We start from the raw sequence: 10,402 nt of genomic DNA on the forward strand, positions 1-10,402 counted from the left end.
CCATTTCTATGAGTCTTGACAAGAATTTTTATACTGTTTATCCAGACAGCATCATATGTTTTCCACTCTTTTCTGCTGACAGAATTACATTTTCTGTCCTCTCTATTCCCATAGCCCTCTTTTCCTCCATTTAGAATGAATATAATTCACTTTAATAGATTTCTGCATGGTATTTTAGAGGTATGCATATATCTGCTTTTAAAAGTATTGTGGCTTAAGGCAGGGGTGCTCAAACTTTCAACTTTAGGGATGCTGGACCTTTAACAAGTGTATAGAAGAGAGAATTGCAGCAGGTGCAACTTGTCAGATGACAAGCTACACCAGTTGCAATTCTCTCTTCTATACACTTGTTAAAGGTCCAGCATCCCTAAAGTTGAAAGTTTGAGCACCCCTGGCTTAAGGGAACAACCAGGCTTTAGTCTGAGTGATAGGACATTCAGGAGATCTGTTGGTACTGAAAGGTCCTAGGATTCTTTTAAAAAGTGGCAGACATAATTAATCCACATATAGATTCATCTGAAGTATCTCAACTAATTAAAATCATAATGATAATGGTTGCAGTAATTGCTGAACTTCTAAGCCCTTCTTAAAAGTTAACAGAGTGCAAAAAACTGACTATGTACTTCTGTCCCCATTTTGATCCAATACAGTAAATTTTCCCTTTTAATATAGACCAGTGGTTCCTAAACCTTTTAGAGGTCCTAGAGCAGCCATTTTCAACCACTGTGCTGTGGCACACTGGTGTGCTACGAATGGTCCCCAAGTGTGCCGCGGGAATTTGGGAGAGGGTCATTTATCAATAGGACCATTAGGGGTTGTGAGCCCCCATTGACAGCACAGTGTGCCTTGTCAATTGTTGAAAAGCTGATGGTGTGCCTTGACCATTTTAGTGCCTTGCCAGTGTGCTAAGAGATGAAAAAGGTTGAAAATCACTACCCTAGAGGCTCCTGCCTGATTTATAAATGCCAAGGGGTGTGGCTATAATGGTGATTGGGCAACAGTGCTCCCCCCCAAGTATCAGCTTGTTTAACCCTTGATGCACATAGCCTAATCTGTCCTGTCAGTTTTGTGAACCACCAAAAATTGGACCACAATCCACAGGTGGGTCCCAAACCCACAGTTTGAGAACTACTGATTTAGACAACAAATTTAACAAATGTATGTCCTCTGAAAACGTCTTTTACATTTTTTCATTGGTTTGAGAAGATACAGTTTTGTTGTGTTAGAAAAGATTTGTAACATCTGTCTTTTGGTGGCCAATTTATTTTTATTGATGAGGAAAAGAGATAATTTCCAGATACAAAGAAATTAAAATTATGCTCTAAAAGTAGCACGTCCTCTTAGATTTCACAATTCAGTCACACAAACAAAACACAAGCGGATCCTTTGGAATTAGAAACAAAAATCAATCTGAAACATCACACAATGGTTTATGGCCCAATCCTATGGGCCAATTACAATTGTGGAACTCCCAGCCCACCTCCATAAGTGCTGCTGTAGTGTTGTCAAAGGAGCAGCACTGCTGTGCATTTCAGGGACATCAGAGCAAGTATCTTTTCTTGTATGTCATTTATCCCTAACCACTGTCTTTGTTTTTCTCTTTTGTTGAACATGGTGCTGCTTCCTCTCCTCCTTGCTCTTCCAGATCTTTGCTTTTCAGCCCATCATCTAGTCCTCCCACTTCCTTCATCCATCTTGAGGCTCATAGTAAGCTTAATATACTGCATCATCATGGAAAGTCATGGTCAGATCATTATGTTCAAAGCCTTCATCATGAGAATGAATAACCACTAAAGATTTTCTCAAACTTATGGCAAACTGCTGACAGTTTCTCAACAGTATGAAGATAAAATGTATAGCAGGGATCAATGCATCTGGTAGGCTGCTGCATACATTCTCCTTGCTATATGGAGTTGTCCAATGTAGATTCATTTTAAAGGGCCTCTTTACAATGAATCTTCTTTTAGCAATACTCCCATGGGTAAACGGAAGGTCTCTCATTATTGCAGGAGTCTCTGTCTGAACTCCCTTTGGAAGGGCCATCCAGGGGTTAAGAAAGTGGAGTGCAATTCTCCTCGTCCTTTTTTCCCTACTAATACAGACTTTCCGGTTTCAAGAAAGGGCAATGCTGGTGGTGCTCCTTTCAACAGAAAATTAGAGACTTATGATACAGAAGCTTTGGGGGCAGAAAGGGATCTGACATGATCTTCTATGTCCTGATAGAAAGAGCACAGCATGACTCTCTTATATCTGTTCCCGCTGTTACCACCAGTCACTTCCCCACTGGAAGTCACCTCCAAAGATGGGACTGCGAACCTTAGCAGGTATCCAACAGAGCCAACCACAGATGCGAAACCTGCTTCTCTTTTGTTCTTTCCTTCACCTTTGTCTCTTATATATCATTTCCTAAGGGCACAATCCTAACCAGGTCTACTCAGGAGTAAGTCTTATTTTGTTCAATGGGGCTTACTCTCAGGAAAGTGTGGTTAGGATTGCAGCCTAAGTTTCTGATTTCTGAATTTATTTTTCTCCTGTTTTTCAGCAAGTGCTAGTTAATTGTTCCGTATTTCTAACCTTCCCTAACCACCATTTTTCCTACTGGCCCCTCATTGCCTGAGACCAAAATCAGGTGCTCCTGTCCTCTTTCATAATGCACATTTTTTCCCCTGCCTTTGCCTGCCTGTATGCACATCACCATGTCAGCAGTCCCACCACCCTGATCATCTCTGCAACTCACTTCCCCTCACTTCCTCTCTCTCTTTCCCATCCTTTTTACCTTTTACAATGATGTGGAATGGGAAAAAACAGAAGAGCATCCTTTTTACCTTTTACAATGATGTGGAATGGGAAAAAACAGAAGAGGAAAGGAGGGCCATCATGGCAGCTATTTTATCACCATGGCATCACCAGATAATAGTGATAGGCCAAATAATTATCTACCCCCACGTGCTGCCAAAGACCCATGGTCTCACCATGGCTCTTTAGATGGTCAAGCTTGCTCTATGTCTCAGGCTAATGTGAAGTGTTCCCTACTGAAACAGATCCTTCAGGAAAACTGCATTGTGTGTCCATTCTGCTGCCAACAGTTTTTCCCTGGTTATTTAGATTATTCCATAAGACCATAGCAGGTCAGCTAATGAACAGTCTGGTGGGCTACAGGTTGTATATGTTAAGTATATGAACAGCAGTGTATTATCACAACTGTAGCCTGTACTGTCCCAAAACGTTATTATTGTTGTTGTTATTATTATTATTATTATTATTATTATTACTACTACAACAACAACAACAACAGTATTTATATACCGCTTTTCAACTAAAAGTTCACAAAGTGGTTTACAGAGAAAAATCAAATAACTAATGGCTCCCTGTCCCAAAAGGCCTCACAATCTAAAAAGATGCCACACCAGCAGACAGCCACTCGAACAGACACTGCTGGGGTGAGGTGGGCCAGTTACTCTCCCCCTGCTGAATAAAAGAGGAGCACCCACTTGAAAAAGTGCCTCTTACCCAATTAGCAGGGGTAAATACTAGTGTTGACACAATTGAAACCATAAAAAAACAAAATGCAATAGAATTAGCATACCATTTTTATGATTATTGTATTATAGACAATGCCATCAGTTTTAACCTGTATGATATTAAATATTGAATTTAAATTTAAATGCCAGATTAGTATTGTATTGTGTTCAGGCTTTGCAACGAGTGACGTGGTGATAATTTACAATTCTGAACATGAAAAAAAATATTCTGAAAAACCCTTTTTCACACTGATAGTAAAGGGTTTTAATAAGTTTACAGCTCTCAAAATGTAAATCTGAACACTACTGTGGGGCTTTCGATTCTGGCAGTATGTGGGAGGCTGAGTGTGTGGGTGTCTGCCAACTAAAAGCATAATGTCTATTGTTGCATTATTAGAAAGCTGCCATTAAGGAGATCAGCATACTATCACACTTGTTGGAAGTGAAGCATAAAATTACATGGTCTCCAATTCCTAAACCTGGATGACTATGTCAGAAGGATCACTTAAGTGCTGTAAGCTTAAATAAATGGTATGCAAAAAGCTAGCACTTACCAAATGAGAAGGCCATTTGTCAGAAATGTAAGGAAAGCTTAAATGGTTACTCCCCCTCCATTTAATTATCCTGAAGGAAATCATATTGAAAGCCTTTTCTCCCTTCTGTAAGAATGTGCAGTGCTATGTTTAAAATTAAAAAAAAAAAACACCAAACGAACACCATGTGTTTTAAGATTCCAGTTCTGAGTTATTCTTTTAGAGCAGTGGCAATTATTTATAAAGTCTATGTTCAAATGAAAGCTTTACAATGTATGTTGTATGCTTGACTTCCTTTTTCTACTTTCCATTCCAATAAACAATAGTTTCAGAAATAGCGTTGTAATGGGATAAGTATAGATAGAGGAACAGCTTTCATGGCTGGATCAACCCAGATAAGTTTGAGGACATTCTATAGCCTGCATTTTGTATCAGCAGTGAATGTTACAGAAGACAGAGCAAACTGGCATCACAAAATCAACAGCAATGTGTCATCACAACTGTCCACCCCCAATGCTGTCTGTCACTTTACACTTTTTATGTGCCCCTCCATTCAGTGTGCTAAGAAGTCAGCCTCATGGGCAATCCTATGCATGTCTACTCAGAAGTAAGTCCTGTTGAGTTCAGCGGGGCTAACTCCCAGATAAGTATGTACAGTGTTGCAGCCTTAGGCTGTATTCTACCCTAAACCATGGCTATCCTGAATTTCCACAAGATTTTCCTCCAGATCACTGTTACTTTCAAGAGTGATAAACTCACCATGAGGTGATATACCATGAGTTTTGCATGCTAAATATATTGTTTGAAAGCACCCTCATGTGGTCAAAGCTGGTATTTCAGAATCAGTGAATCACTTTCAGAGGCAGAATAACTGAAAAACTAGAATTCCCCCAGATTCAGACATGAAGAGACAATATAGCTCTCAGAGTCCCAAATGTTATCCCATGCCAGCCTGATCTGTTCTCTGCTCGAATGCTAATCTCTACCATTAGGTAAACTTTTCATGCCCCAAGTCGTCAATGGAAGATAGCATCCATTTTCAGCAAAAGCATCCCTTCTTCAAATTTTCTAGTACTCAATAGCCCTAGTCAGGCATTAGTTCTCTATAAAAAACCAACACATATAGAAGGCAAAAAGTAGTGCACCAGCTAGCCATGCTCCCCAGCACCAGTATGCTCTCTGGTCATGCCATCTGGACACCCCTATGTTCTGCCCTTGTCCGCAAAGATTATATGCTGGATGTAGCATATAATGTAGATTGACTATGTGGCAGGTGCAAGGAATGCTGGGAATTGCTTTCTCTTAGCACTGGAAAAATTGCACTCCCTGCATCAGTCATTCTCTTTCCATTTTTCGTGTGATGGAACTTGGAGGCATGGAGTGGTCTGGTAAGAGGCAAGGCTTAAATCCCCGTTCAGATTCAAATCTGAGCTAGAGAAGAGCTTTTGGTTATAATGCTCATCCTGCATTGGAGGCAGGCATTATGAATCTGTGAGTTGGTTTCCAAGCTGTGCTCAAATCATGTTCACCAGCACTACGAAGCAAAAGCTGCCTACAAGCATCTAGCCTCCAACAGGAATGCTATGGCAGGTTGCAGTACATTTTTTTTTAAAAACCAAGCTGAACTTTGCACAGACAAGCACTGCTTGCACTCAGAGCCCCCTCCCCCCTTATAGTAACAGGTATTTTGCTAGGCTAACAGTCTCTGGTCAGAGTAAAATGGTTGTATTTGGGACACAGTTGGAGAGGAGAAGAGAAAAACCTGCTTTCCAGCCCTGACACTGGGTGGCATGGCCTTCACTGACTTGCATGCCCCAGAGTCACTGATCACTAGTCTTCATAATGATAGCCATTTTGTTAGTGCCATATAAACAGTACACTACCTAGCAGCCATCTATCCTAATGGGGCAAGTGTCATATACTGGAGCATGACTATGAAGCAGCATTGTACCTCTGCTATAAGCAAAACTGTCAGGTGCTGAAATGAAGCACCTAATATGCAAACTGACATTTTATTTATATAATTAATTTTGTGAATAACAAAACCGAACCTTGCTGGAAAAACCTTTTGTCAACCAGCCAAATCCAAGAGTATCTTTGGACTTCTGCTCAGACTGGCAAAAAGATCTATAAAGTCTGACACTGAGATTTTCCAGTATTTCTCAACAACTCTAGCACAAACCTACATGGGTTTTTGCATGGGGTTATTTTGAAACTGTAAAATGCAAGCACATAGTCTATGATGAAATCCCTACAGCCTCACAACTCATTGGATTATGAACACAAGCTTGTACTACTGAGTTTGCGGCCTCCAAGGAAACCAAAAGTGGTTGAAATAGAGGTGCTAAGGTGTCCATAAATTGCATTTTGTTTCCCAGGTCTATTACAAATACTGTAAAAGAAGTGGTTTGCTGAAGCCCACTATACCTCAGCATTCACTGACTTAGTGAAAAATCAGAATGGAGATTTAATTCTTTTTGCTTTTGCTATTTTATTTTTAAGGCAGAGGCAGTAACTCTTGTGATCTGTATAAAATTTCAGTTGCAGGCAGCCTATGCACCGCAGACACTTAAGTATAAGTCGATGTCACAGATAAGTCGAGGGCAAGTTTTGAGCCAAAAGTCATAGAATTTTCTATGACCCTCGGAGGTGGGGTTAAACTTAGGGGGGTGTCTGACTGTAGTTTTGTCTGATTTTACCTGCGGCCAAATCCTGAAAAACAACCTACCAGTAATTGGTACCTAAGAACTATGCAGTTTCTAATTTATTAAAAATATAGTAAAAGATCATAAGATACATTTTTATTCATTAACTTATTAAATTCTGATCTTCACAACCTTTTTGTAAACACTATCAGAGTAAGTACACTGTAAACAACATACCAGTAAAACCATTAATCAAATCCTTCTTTAAGGTGCCTGCTGTGTTAAGCCAGAGGTTCTACATATAACACATAACTGGGAGTGTGCAATTCAATTCACAGCAGAGAGACAAGCAACAAGGAATGACTGTGCAAGTGCAACTACACATAGTTACAACCCTATTTACTCAGAAATAGACCCCATTGCTTTCCATGGGTGTTATCATTCTTAAGTAATGGTGCACTGAATTGCAGCCTTGGACTTTGTTTCAGATGGAAGCGAGGATTACATCCTGGCATTTAAAAAACCTGAACTCTGCCAAACACTTGCAAAATGGAATGAGGGTGTAGAAGGGTCTGCAAAACACTTGATAAATGGAACCCTTGAGCCCTGGCTTCCTTTTTTCTCAGGAGCCCTGAAAAGGTTTACTTAAGCTGCAACTTGCCTTGAAGCCTGGTCACCATGGAGACTAATTGCCCTGTCATTATCTCTGCCACCCTAACCCCAGAGGAACCTCACAGATAAGGCGAGGAGCTGATTTACATTTGATTTATTGGCAGAAATTTCTCACCTTATAGGTGAGTATCTATGATAAGGTCTAATCTCAACATCTCTTCCCTTCTTATGTCCTAAAAACTATCTACTTGTGATCTTGTAAATACTGTTAATAATACTTAAACAATTGCCTGAGTATTGTTGTTAAAACAGTGGTCAAATTCTGTTAAAAGCATTAGTGCATTTTTGTGCGTTATTTCTGTATTTGCAAATCACAGTAACTTGGAAGGCTTTCTGAAAAAAAGAAAGGAACTCAAGGCATTCTGTTGATTAATGAATATGCAATATTCAGTCGTGACTTTTCTGTTAAAAAAAAGACAACCTTTTTTCTGTGTCAGGAATATCTGTTAGATGTGTGCTAAGAAAGCAGGATGGCACTTCGCCTGCAATGCGTTACACACCAGTCCTGCTACGGTTGCCTGGCAACTGAAGAGTATTTGCAAGCAAGGTAGGTCTGAGTGAACATATAGAAATGTATAGCAACAGATACAGACTTCTGGTGGCAACTATATGGTGTGTGTATGAAGATTTTGGTCTTCTCTATATGATTTTATTATTGCCATGTTTGTTGTTGCAAACACTAGACATTTACAATGCTCTCACTGAAAATCATTTTTCTGGTTGATTTTCACACGTTGCAAAATTAATCTAAGCCAAATGTTTCCTTGCTAAATAAGAGCCTGCTGAACACTTAGCTATGAAGCACAATAGCCTGATATATGGAGCTTTTTATATAAGCACATTGTATGCTATACAAGGACATCTGCAAGAGGGATCTGAAGGCCTTAGGGATGGACCTCAACAAGTGGGAAACTCTGGCCTCTGAGCGGCCCGCTTGGAGGCAGGCTGTGCAGCATGGCCTTTCCCAGTTTGAAGAGACACTTGGCCAACAGTCTGAGGCTAAGAGGCAAAGAAGGAAGGCCCATAGCCAGGGAGACAGACCAGGGACAGACTGCACTTGCTCCCAGTGTGGAAGGGATTGTCACTCCCGGATTGGCCTTTTCAGCCACACTAGATGCTGTTCCAGAACCACCTTTCAGAGCGCGATACCATAGTCTTTCGAGACTGAAGGTTGCCAACTGGATGAGCACATAGATTTGACAAATTTTGAGCTTCTTTACATGTAGCATTTAGGCTTGGGCCACCCATCTCTTTGCCCAGCTCCACATAACACATTACTTTATACACATGGAGTGTGCACCAACACTGATAACAAATAAGCTTATATGGAATAGTAACAATTTCTACAGCAAGACATACAGCCAAGTGTAGAGAAAGGTAAAAGTAAAGATTAATATTTTGAAGCAGATGATGAGAGTGACAAGGAACCAGTGTCAAAACTAGAAGAGAGAGGTGATGGTGCTAGAATGATTTTGCAGAAACCGTTTTATAAAAGATGGAGTATAGGGCAGGAGGCACCATCAGGAAAGAGCTTTTATAGCAGCATTACAGAAATGAATTTGTGAAAACACTAAAAATAATCAGTACACCCATTTGCACATGTGTAGGCCTGTTTCATGCAATCATTCATCCTGAATCAAGATGAGAAAGATTGTGCAAACCGGGCCTATGCATTTAGTGTTGCATGCATTACCCATGGCATGCAACACCACATTATATTGTGTTGTGACCAGCCCCCAAAGCTCTCTGCTGATAAGCCTGAGCCAGAATTGATTGCCCAGCAGGTGTCATGGTTTCTAAACCTGCCTGACCTAGAATCTGGTAAACTACACACTGACTTCTCAGTGGGTAGGAAGACTTGTTATCAGACATTACATCTGGGGCTCGCATTTCAGTTCCTTTAAGGTGTCAAATTCAATGCGCTCTAATTTTGGAAACTGCCACTAATTGATATTTGAAAATTTTAAATATTTTTATGTTTTTTGACATGTAGTAAAACGAGGTTTTTTTAAATTAAACTGTATCCATGCATTTATAAAAATGGGAATGTGTGTATATGTACACAGAATGTATTAATTATATAACTTTATGACAATTTTGCTAAGATATGTGAAACTGGTGGCATTTGAGCCACTGTAAGATGGTCTTCAAAAGATTCTATGCTTGGTAAATTCCTGAAGACTTATAAGATTCACCATCCAGTCAAATAGAAGTCAAACATTTCTCCATCTCTAGTCTGCAATTCTTTTGCCACATCTAAATTTTGGAAAGGCAGTAGGTAAACCTTTGTGCAGATCAAGGTGAGTCTAGAGGCTCATTTCCTAGTGGTTGATGAGTTATATGTGAAATGTTCCATTTGAGTGGAGAGTCAGAATTGCAACATTTCCCCTGATACAAGCCCTTTTGCTTGCTGTAGCTTCATATTAGTCATGCACTGGCACCCATGGTGTAGTTCACTGGAAAAACATAATCTTGTCAATGGAATTGTAAACACATGGCTGACGCAGCGCAAACCCCTTTTAGACTCTCTCTCACCTCTGTCCTTTTAAAGTTCATAACAGCATTCTAAGGCTAGCAGAGTTGTAAAGCAAAGTGGTCACTTCTAAATACAGGTCACTGTGCTAAATTACTAGTCATCTCTATTGGCAGGGTGGTGGAAAAAAGACAGTGGAACCAACCCGAGCTTGTTGAAATAGTATTACTTTTGTGCTCATGGCTTGGCAATTAATACCAAGATTTTTGGCCCAGTCCTATGTAGGGCCTGGTGGTGTTCCGCCAGTGCATGCTGTCACAAGAGTGCTTTGCAGCAGTGCTAGCCTCTGGAGATCCAGTGGGAAGGCCAGAGCTTTCTTGAAAGCACTGGCAGGCATTGGGACACACTCCAAACAGGTACATCCAGAACAAGGGTGGAGGCAGGACAGGATGGGGTGAAAAGGGAGGAGATGGGGCAGGGGTGGGCAAGGATTATCTGGCCTGCATGATAACTGGGCTCTCTTAGCATCACCATCAGCTGCTTTCAGCTGCCGAGCTG

Source organism: Tiliqua scincoides, chromosome 1, assembly GCF_035046505.1.
Source record: "Tiliqua scincoides isolate rTilSci1 chromosome 1, rTilSci1.hap2, whole genome shotgun sequence".
NCBI classification, from domain to species: Eukaryota; Metazoa; Chordata; class Lepidosauria; order Squamata; family Scincidae; genus Tiliqua; species Tiliqua scincoides.